Here is an 11,107-nt window from a genome sequence, read left to right as displayed (position 1 = left end):
TATAGGAATTGTCTCATATGACCATGGGGATTGGCAAGTCCAAGTTGCATCAGACAGGCCACAAGTTTCAGTGAATTCCCCAAGAGAAGCTGGCTAGCTGAAGTAGAGAGAGAAACCCTTCTTTCTGATTGTTGAAATCATCAATTCTCCCTTCAAGGCCTTCAAATGATTGAATGAGACTTCCCTCATTCCTGAAGGCAAGCTCTTCTGTTGATTGCAGATGGAATCATTCATAGATGCAATCAATTTACTAATGATGTAAATCCTTGAAATCTCCCACAGTAACAATAAGGCCAGTACCTACTTGACCAAACAACTGGACACCAAAACCTAGCCAAGTCAACACATGAATTTAACTATCACCAATACAGTAACTGGCATATTGGAAGCAAATAAACTAGGAAATTATTAAAATGAAGGAAATTATGTTGCTACAGAATCTATGAGCCTAAGAACAACAACAAAATAGCGATGTGACTCTTTAGCTCTAAAACCTTCTATGGACCTGCAGACTGAGGTGCAAAATATGTTCAGCCCCCAATGGGAACATATTTCTAAAACCCTTATCAGTTGTGTCCAAGAAGAATAATTGACAAGGAAGATTATCCTAGTAAGCAGAACAAATGGTCATGGAAGCAAAGGGCAAGAATTTCCTGGTAGAGAGCAGAAAAAGGGTCCAACCCTTTTTCCAACCAAGGAACTTCCTGCACAGCCAGAGCAGAGTCTTTAGATTCTGCCCAGTTACAGATTAAATACAAACTTTAAAAAAAATTGTTTTGTCTGTTGCATACTTTTTCACTTTTTCTTAATGCTACAAACTCTCATCAACAAACCGTTCTGAATTACTAGAAAATCTAAAAGTTTATATCTATCTCAATGGGAACAACAATAGTTAATTCAGAAATATGTCTGGGTTTCAATTTCTAGTCTGAGTATTCCACACCCAGACATCTGATCTTTATACAATGAAATATAAAAATAAACCTCTGGCAAAATATTATGAAACAGACTCTTTTCTACCCTCAGACCTCAATTCTACACTTTCTTTTCATCACCTTGAGTTTGAGAGTGGGAACTGTGCACATTACTAAAGACTGGATTTAGCCCAAAGTGAAAAAAAATCAATAGCTTGGTAGTTAACACCTAATCTCCTCCCAGAAATGCCAACAGTGAATTTATCCACAGACTGGAAATAGGTTTGTTTTGTTCTGCTTGCACAACAGGATAATGGATCAGCAGAAAGCTTACCCATAATGTCCACATTACAAAAACTATAGGTGGTAAATCCCTTTAATGCAAATATTTGTATCTCAAACTTTTAAAGGGATGCTTGTCCAATCTTTGGAGGAGCCATAATTCCAACAGTGAGTTTAAGTTAGATTTTCTTTAGAGTTAAGGATCCTATAGAACAGCATTGGACTCCTTGTAAGGTTTAAAATTTTAGAAAATGAATCAACAAAACTGAAATAAGCCTGCCACACTATTCAGTTTCAGTGGGAAGTGACTTTCATTCAAGGAAAAAGAGTTCTAAAACAGTTGGTTAGAGCTTTCTTGGTTATTAAAAATGTGAAATAGTTTAAATAGGTATTTTAACCTCAAATATATCCTTTAAGTCAGCATTACATCTAAATTTTTAATTTTAGATTAAAAATTTTGGTTTTAAAGATTTTATTCATTTGCTCATCATTCATTCAAAAAATATTTGTTGAGTACTATAGCAGAAATTTCTCATTGCCTACTCTAACGTCACTCTTTTAGAACCCCCAAATTTTAGCTGCAGACATGGATGACTGGAATAAAGGCCTGACCCCCAAATCTCCTTTTCAGCTAGGCTCTAATCACTGCAGGGATGGGAGTTAGCCAGAAACATTATGTGGCAGCTTCTGCCTTTAAAAGCAGTTGCCTTTAAAAGCAATAGCCTTTAAAAGCAGTTGGTACATGTCCTTTGTTCTGTCTTCCCACCTTTTCCTCCATGCTTTTTGGAATGTGGTTTTAATAATCTTGCACATACAGATGAAAACCATATCCTAGGGCTCATAGAACAAAAAGCAAGAAGGGGCATACATTCTTAGTTTGCCAGGGCTGCTATATCAAATACCTCAAACTAGAGGGCTTAAGTTTTAGAGGCTACACATCCAAAATCAAGGTGTCAGTAGGATCATGCTTTGTCTGAACTCTGCAGTGATGTGGTGGAAGCTTGCTGGCAGTCAGTCTTTCTCTCTTGGATATTTCTCCATTTGTCTTCCACTTGGGTCCAAATTTCTTCTGCTTATAAGGGCTCCAGTCATATTGGACTGAGGCCCACCCTGACTCAGTTTGGCCTCACCCAAACTAACAGCATTTTCAAAAATCATATTTACAAATGATTCATATCCACAAGGGGGTGGGGTTTTGGATTTGAAGAGGTCTTTGTGTGGAACATGATTCAATTCATATCCCATACCTAAGAGCTTCATGGAGGAGAGCCATATCACCCAACCTAGACTGCCAACCTCTAGACTAATAATGCAAGAGACAAAAATAAAATCTTATCTCTTTAAGCTACGTTATTTGGGGTTTTTATATTATTTCCAACCAAACCTAATCCTAACTGATACAAGCATAATTTGCAAGGTATTATAATACATGTTGAAACAAATGGAAGATGAGCAGGGCAGATTATTTATATATAAACAGTTTAAAAGTTAGCAATGAATAATCGTGTATAAATAGTACCAGCCTGGATTATGATAGATATGTTTTGTCTGTTTATCATGTTTTCAAACCATCTGCCTTCTGGCAACAACAGCCACTTTCTTCAAGGGAAACTTTTCCCTCCTGCCATGTGGTTAAATTTTAATCCCTGTACCCCGACTCTTGAGCCAACCTCTGTTACTTAGAGGTGGGAGTGGGGTTTAATCCAGGCTTGGCCAAAGTACTAACCACTATACTTGACTGAGGGATGAACTATGAATTAAACTTTGAACTTGGCCAACCAGAATCATCAGCTAGCACTGCAATATGCTATAGAATAAAACAGCCCAAACCTCAGTACCTATGAGAACATTTATCTTGGGTATATTAGTCAGCTGGGGATACCCAGCTTCAGACTGCTGATTTGGCTGGCCCAGGTCTGCTCCACATGTCTCTCATTCTCCTTGGACCAGTAGATACCTGGGTGAAGTTCTTCTCCTGCAGGGATACAAGATGCCAAGTGAAACCATGCAAACACATTTAAGGCATCTGCTATTGTCACATCCAATAATAAAGCTTTGGGGTAGAAGAATATACTCTGCCCACTATAATGAACTTTTAAGTTGACATGGCAGAGGGAGAGAGTGAAGAAGAGTAAATAATAAGGAATTGATCATACACACATCTTAAGTTTCTGGTGCCTTTAGGGTCATGAATTGGAAGGCTCAAAGGCTACAATTGTGTGTGCCAATCTTCCTGGCAAATGGAAGAAGTGCATCTCCAGTAAGAAAGAATGAGATAAAAAGCAAAGAAACAAGCATAGGTGGATGGATGGATATAGAGTCCTGTTACACTGAGTCTCTTACTTTAAAGTGGCACCATACCAGAAAAATATCAAAAATAACTGAGGCATGAACAAGAGTTGTGGGAACTCAGCAAAGTGGGAAGATTAAAGAAAGTTTTGCAGCAGGCATGGCATTTGATTTGGACCTAAAATGATGAACAAGGGTTATTTTGACCATAGCAGATGGGGAAAAAATGATATTCAGAAAAGAAAAGTCAGATAAACTCTCAAGCAGCCATTGCTGGTTTAGTTAATAACAGGCATTCACCAAGGCTTTTTTCCTTGCCTTCTATCATAGAGGCTGGAAAAGCTAAATGCTCATTTTTCCAGAATGTCATTCCATTAAAGGCAGTCATATAATAGTTCTAGTGATGCGATATAAGCAGAAATATACTGAAGGCTCTTAGGATAGCATTTCCTTCCTCATAAAAGTGAAAGATGCACTTTCCCCTCTGCTTCCCTCCCATCCCATCCCTATATTCTTGCCGGGAAGAAAATATGTTATCATTTCCTCTTGACAGGAAAGCCAGTGTAATTGTAGGAGAATGGTCTTAAAAATAAGTCACATTCCAAAAAGCAGGGGGGAAGAAGTGGGAAGACAGAATAAAGGACATGTACTAGTTGCCTGTAAAGACTATTTCTCAGAAGCTGCCACATAATGTTTCTGGCTAACCCCCATCCCTGCAGGGCTTAGAGCCATGCTGAAAGGGAGACTTGGGGCTCAGGTCTTTATTGCAGGCATCCATGTGCCTGGCTAAAATTGGGGGGCTACTAAAAGAGGGAGAATGGACATTAGAGTAGGCAATGAGAAATTTCTGCTATAGTACTCAATAAATAATTTTGAATGAATGATGAGTAAATGAATAACATCTTTAAAACCAAAATTGGCTGGTGAACACTGAAGACTAAATTTTTAATCTAAGATACAGTGCTGGCTTGTATATAATATAACCGAGAGAGAAGATGTGGCTCAAGCATTTGAACTCCTGTCTCCCACATGGGAGGTCCCAGGTTCAATCCCCGGTACCTCAAAAAAACAAATATATATATATATATACACACACATATATATATGTACATACATATACATATATGTGCATATATATTTGAGGTTAAAATATCTATTTAAACTATTTCACACTTTTAATAACCAAGAAAGCTCTAGCCAACTGTTTTAGAACTCTTTTTACTTGAAAGAATGCCACTTTCCACTGAAACTGAATAGTGTGGCAGGCTTATTTCAGGTTTGTTTGTTTGTTTTTAATTTTTTTATTGTATATTTTTGAAGATACATAGATCACAAAAAATGTTACATTAAAAAATATAAGAGGTTCCCATACACCCCACACCCCACTCCCCCTCTGCTCCTCCCACATCAACAACCTCTTTCATCATTGTGGCATATTCATTGCATTTGGGAAATACATTTTGGAGCACTGCTGTACCACACAGTTATTTCAGTTTTGTTGATTCATTTTCTAAACTTCTAAACCTTACAAGGAGTTCAATGCTGTTCTATTAGAATCTTTAACTCTAAAAAAAAATCTAACTTAAACTCACTCTTGAAATTATGGGTCCTCCAAAGATTGGACAAGCATACCTTTAAAAGTTCAAGATACAAATATTTGCATTAGGGACGCAGACTTGGCCCAATGGATAGGGCGTCCGCCTACCACATGGGAGGTCTGCAGTTCAAACCCCGGGCCTCCTTGACCCGATTGAAGCTGGCCCATGCGCAGTGCTGATGCGTGCAAGGAGTGCCCTGCCATGCAGGGATGTCCCCCGCGTAGGGGAGCCCCACGTGCAAGAAGTGCACCCATAAGGAGAGCCGCCCAGCATGAAAGAAAGTGCAGCCTGCCCAAGAATGGCACCGCACACGTGGAGAGCTGACACAAGATGACGCAACAAAAAGAAACGCAGATTCCCAGTGCCGCTGATAAGGATAGAAGCGGTCACAGAAGAACAGACAGTGAATGGACACAGAGAGCGGACAACTGGGGGGGCAGGGAGAGAAATAAAAAGTAAAATCTTTAAAAAAAAAATATTTGCATTAAAGAGATTTACCACCTATAGCTTTTGTTATGTTTTTGTGTGGTATTAATATAACCATTCCACTTTCTTTTAATTAGTGCTCCAGTTGGGAAACTCCACTCTGTTACATGAAAGAAATAAACCCTTACATGATTCAGATAATGTTACTCAGGTTTTCTGTTACTTACATCTGAAAGTATGCCTATATGATTTAAGCCTAATATCAAGGTAATATCTATTTTAGTGCAAGAACCAATTATACAACTAATCTTTGTGTATCACCTTACAGTTTATTATACACTTATATATACTTTACTGAGGTAGTAGCTTAGAGAGGATTTTAATTAGTTAAATATAAAATCCTTGACTATCCATATAAATAAATGTTTTATCAAACGTGGCAGTAAACTAGAAAACCCATTATAAACTTCTAAGTGCTACATAGATTTATGCATTATTTTTATAGGAAAGGCAAGAAGCCATTGTAAGCTTTCTCAAAAGAGAAAGAGATTTCATCTGTGTGGGTTTTGGAATGGACTATGAAGGATGAATTGAAAAAGCAGACTGAACGTAAAGATACCAAAAGACTCTTGTTTGGTGAATGAAGGATACACTGAAAAAGGAACAAGGGATTCTAGCTAGGTTGCACTAATGAGTACCAGAGTAGCTGAAAGAGCTAGAAAACTGAGGGAAATGTATGAAATATCTATTTTCAGACATTGGAAAGTGGGCTGCAAAAAAATGTGGTACTGAAAAGGGAGGAAAAAATGAAGTGAGTTCTACATTTGCCCTAGCTTTATGCTGAAGTCACTGCTAGGACATAGTCCACAAAAGGAAATGCAAGCAGAGATGTGCTGAAGAGATAAAGATGGGCTTTGGGGAGTTTGGGGAGTATGTAACAGAATTTGCAGTGAAGAGTGCCAGAGAGGAAGAATGGCATCTACAAAGTGCTTCCCTGTTCAGTCTCTGGCTGAACACTAAGTTGTGCATATTTTGGGTTAGACTCCAGGATACTATGCAAAGTTAACTATCAGGGGAAAAACAATTACTGGAGAACTATAAACTGAACAATTACTGAAGCTCACGGGGACAGTATAATCTGAGTTGTATCCAACTCGAGTCTGGAACCTTTGCTGATCACCTCTGATATGCAATAGAGAACCCAAGAAGTCACTCTTTAAGGATAGGGATAAAAAATTTAAAAAAAAAAAACTTTTAACAAGAGAATAGTATCAACCCACACAAAGTTTTAAAACAAGCTCAGAAGATCAAGCTGATCAGCTACTAGAGTAACCACCTGCCAAAACAAAGTCTAATATTCTTTAAAGGAAAGCACCAAAATCTAGAATGTAATGTATTAATTCTCTAATGCTGCCATTAAAAAATAACCACAAGTTTAGTGACTTGACATCTATTTATTATCTCACGGTAGGTCATATACCCAAATAGAGTAGGCTCTACTGAATTCTCTGCTTAGAGTCTTGTAAATCTGAACTTGTGGCATAGAGCAGCTGTGTTCCTTTCTACAGGTTCTGGACATGAATCCAATTCCAGTGTCATTCAGGCTGTTGGCCAAATTCAGATCCTTGGAACTGTAGGACTGAGGTCCCCATTTCCTTGCTGGCTGCCACCGGGAAGTGAGTCTTTACTCCTAGAGGCTGCCTTCATTCCTTATATTTCCACATGATCCTCACCAGCAATGGCTGGTTGAGTCCCTCTTACCTTCAAATCTCTTTGACTTCCCCTTCTGCTGCATCTCTCTGATGCTCATTAGAGAAAATTTTTGCTTTTAAGGGCTCATGTGATTAGATTGGGTTAGCCTGATAAACCAGGATAATCTACCCATCTTAAAATCTCTAACCTTAATTAAATCTGCAAAGTCCATTTTTCCATTTAACATACATATTTGCGGGATAGAGATATCCTGTGGCCATCTTTGAGCGACCATTGTTGAGCAACCATGTTCTTCTGTGACCGCTTCTATCCTTATCAGCGGCACTGGGAATCTGTTTTTTCTTTTTGTTACATATATTGTTGACACTCAACGATGTCATACTTACAATGTCCAGCAACCAGTCAAAACATATCAGAATAAGAGTAAGAAATATAGTCCATAACCAGGAGAAAAACAAGTCAATAGAAACATACAGAAATGACAGAGATGATGGAATTAACAGACAAAGATTTTAAAATAGCTATGATAGCCATATTAAGTGATTTAAAAGAAAACAAGAATGCACAGGAGAGAAATGGAAACTATCAAAAAGAACTAAACAGAACTTCTATTATTGAAAAATATAATAGCTGAAGTGAAAGTTTCACTTGATGGGTTTAATAGCATATAAGACATTGCTATTAAATAGAAAAGATCAGCAAATCTGAAGATTTCTCAATAGAAACTATACAAAACTTAAACACAAAGAGAAAGGGCTGAAAAATAAAATAGAGTCTCAGTGATCTCTGGGATAATATCAATCAATCCAACAAATACGTAATTGGAACTCCATAATATAAGGGAAGAATAAAGAAAAAAAATTGAAGAAGTAAAAGCAAATTAATTTTTTTTAAGATTTAATGAAAAATATCAACCCATATCCAAGAATCTCAACAAGCAGGATAAACACAAGAAAACAAACCAAGACACATCATCATCAAATTGCACACACATACACACACACACACACACACTTAAAAGATAAAGAGAAAATCCTAGGAGCAACAGAGAAACAGTAGAGACAAGGAGAAAAGCTAAGAAATATTTCAGACTTATCAAAAACAATGAAAGCCCCAATGAACCTAGAAAAAGACATTTAAGGGCTGAAAGAAAAAAAAATCTGTCATCCAATAATTCTATATCTGGAGAATATATCTTTTATAAATGAAAGCAAAATAAAACATTTTCAAACAAAGAGAAGCTGAAAGAATTTGTTGCTAGCAAAGCAGCATCACAAGAAATAGTGAAGAAAGTTCTTCTGTGAAGGAAAATGATACTAGAAAGAAATCTAGATATATACAAATGAATGAAGAACAGAAGAAATGGTAAATATGTGGGTAAATATAAAAGACTTTTTAAATTTAATTTAAAATTTTTTTTAATTTATTTAAAAGACAATTGATTAAGGCAAAAATAAGGTATTTGGAGTCTATGATACATGTGAAGTAAAATGTATGAAAATAATAACAAAGCATCAAAGTGGAGAAAATAGAAATATTATTGTAAAGTTTTTATATTTTACATGAAGTATGAAGTGGTATAATATTATTTCAAGTAGACTGTGATAAATTAAGAATGAATCTATTAAACTCTAGATAAATATCAATCAATAATATAGCTAATAGAAGAGATAAAATATAATGCTAAAAAACTCAATAACAAGAAGGCATGAAAAAAAGGAAAAGGAACAAATAACATACAACACAAATAGAAAACAATTAGCAAGATGGTAGAGTTAAACCCAACCATAAAAATGATTACATTAAATGTAAATAAACTAAAAATACCAAGTAAAAGACAGAGATTGTCAGGCTAGATTGGAAAAGCAAAATGCAACTATATTGTCAACAAGAAACACTTTAAATATAAAGACACAAGGAAGGTAAAAATAAAATGATGCCAAAAGATATACAGAAGAATACTAATCATAAGAAAGTGGAGTAGTTATATTAATACCACGCAAAACAGATGTTTGACAAGGAATGTCATGAAAAATGTTTTATAATGATAATAGGGTCAATTCAGTTCCTCAAGAACACAGGAAATCTAAGTGTGTAAAACAGTTTAACTACTTGGGAAAGCAGTTTAGCAGTTTCTTTTAAAGTTAATCATACACTTACCATATGGCCCAGGAATTTCACCCCTAGGTATTCTACCTAAAAGAAAGATAACATAAGTACACAAAAAGATATGTATACAAATGATCATAGCAGCTTTATTTTAGTAGTCCAAAACTAGAAATAACCCAAGTGTTTACCAAATAAATGGATAAACAGATTTGGAGCTGGATCTCAAAAACATTATGCTGAATGAAAGTAGCAAATCACAAAAGAATACTTACTGTTCATTCTATATATGTGAAGTTCTAGAACAGGTAAAACTAGCTTTTACTGATACATTAGATCAGAGTTTAAAGAGGGCTTCCCTGAAAAGGGGCATGAGGAAAATTTGGAGAGAGTGGAAATGTTCTGTATCTTGATTGATGTGGTAGTTACACCACTGTATACATTTGTCAGAACTCATCAGATTAAGCATTTCAAATGGAAGCATTTTATTTCTGTAAATTATACCTCAACAAGTTTATTTCTTAAAAAGATTTGGAGGAAAGGGGAAAAAGATAGGGAGGAGAGTTTTAAGAGGAGCTTAAAGAAATGCCAGGGAAAGGGAGATAAATCTGATAATTGAAAAGACCTTGTTTCACAATAAAGAAACTTTCATCCATGTTAGAAATCACTTTTATTGAAGGGATGGATAGAATCCAGGATGCAAGACATTTTAGTCATACTTAAACAGGAAGACAAATTCAAATAGATAAAACATAGGCCACTGCTACTCACAGGAATCTGCATAGGAATCTTGTTAAAATGCAGGTTCTGATATCGGAGGTCGTGGTTGGGACTTGAGATTCTACCTTTCTAACAAAATTCTTCCTGATGTTGACTTCAGACTGTGAGTAGCAAGGACAACGACCATTTTCCTGACATCAAGTGCCAGTTTGGTCCAGAACGGCAATATTTATGGAATGCATTCCTGCCATTAGTTCCTGAATACTTTCATGTATAGTGGCAACCCAGCCCCCTTTCTATTTGTGACTTTGAGCAGAACAGATGCTTATAATATTGTGGGAAATACGGTGATTTTACATCAGCAGCCTGGGATTCAAATCCCAGCTTTGTTTCTAATCTGATGCGATAACCTGAGGCTAGCGTCTCCTAAACTGCAAAAACAAAACGAGAGAATCGTTTCGCTTCTCTTCTCTAGGTTGTTGTTACGGTTACAACAGAAAATGTAAATGAAAGCATTACAGGACTTGTAGCCTAAATAAAATAATGGATTAAACTGTCACGTGACGCGAGCAAACTAAGCTCTTCAGTACTACACAGAGTTTTAAGAAAGGGGAGGTACCTAAAAATTAAGAGGAGGGGCTCCCGGATTATACCCGAGGACCTGTATGCGGAATGTACCATATCTAAAAGAGGGGCTCCGGATTCTCCAAAAAAAATCTGTTAAAAAGAAGTTACCCTACTTAAAATCACCCATAAGTGACGATGAGAGAACAGCTGAAGTATAATCTTAGTCCCTCATGAAGTACATCACCAGTCAACTGAATTGCCGTCCCGTGACGCTATTTCGATTTAGGCTTTCTGTTTCAAACAAAGTCCGACCCTCACATCTCTTTTCCTTTTCCCGCAACCTCCCGTCACTTTCCTGTCCCCGCCCTTCTCCCACCCCCGCCCCCGGGCCGCAGTTTCCACTACGCCGACAGGGAGGTGGTAACTGGCCCGTCTATCTATACGCCTGGGGGAGGGGGGAAGGCAGAGAAGCTACGTTCCAGAGGACCATAA

This window comes from Dasypus novemcinctus, chromosome 4, assembly GCF_030445035.2.
Source record: "Dasypus novemcinctus isolate mDasNov1 chromosome 4, mDasNov1.1.hap2, whole genome shotgun sequence".
NCBI classification, from domain to species: Eukaryota; Metazoa; Chordata; class Mammalia; order Cingulata; family Dasypodidae; genus Dasypus; species Dasypus novemcinctus.
The sequence above is the reverse complement of the archived record's forward strand: the minus strand, read 5'-3'. Positions refer to the sequence as shown.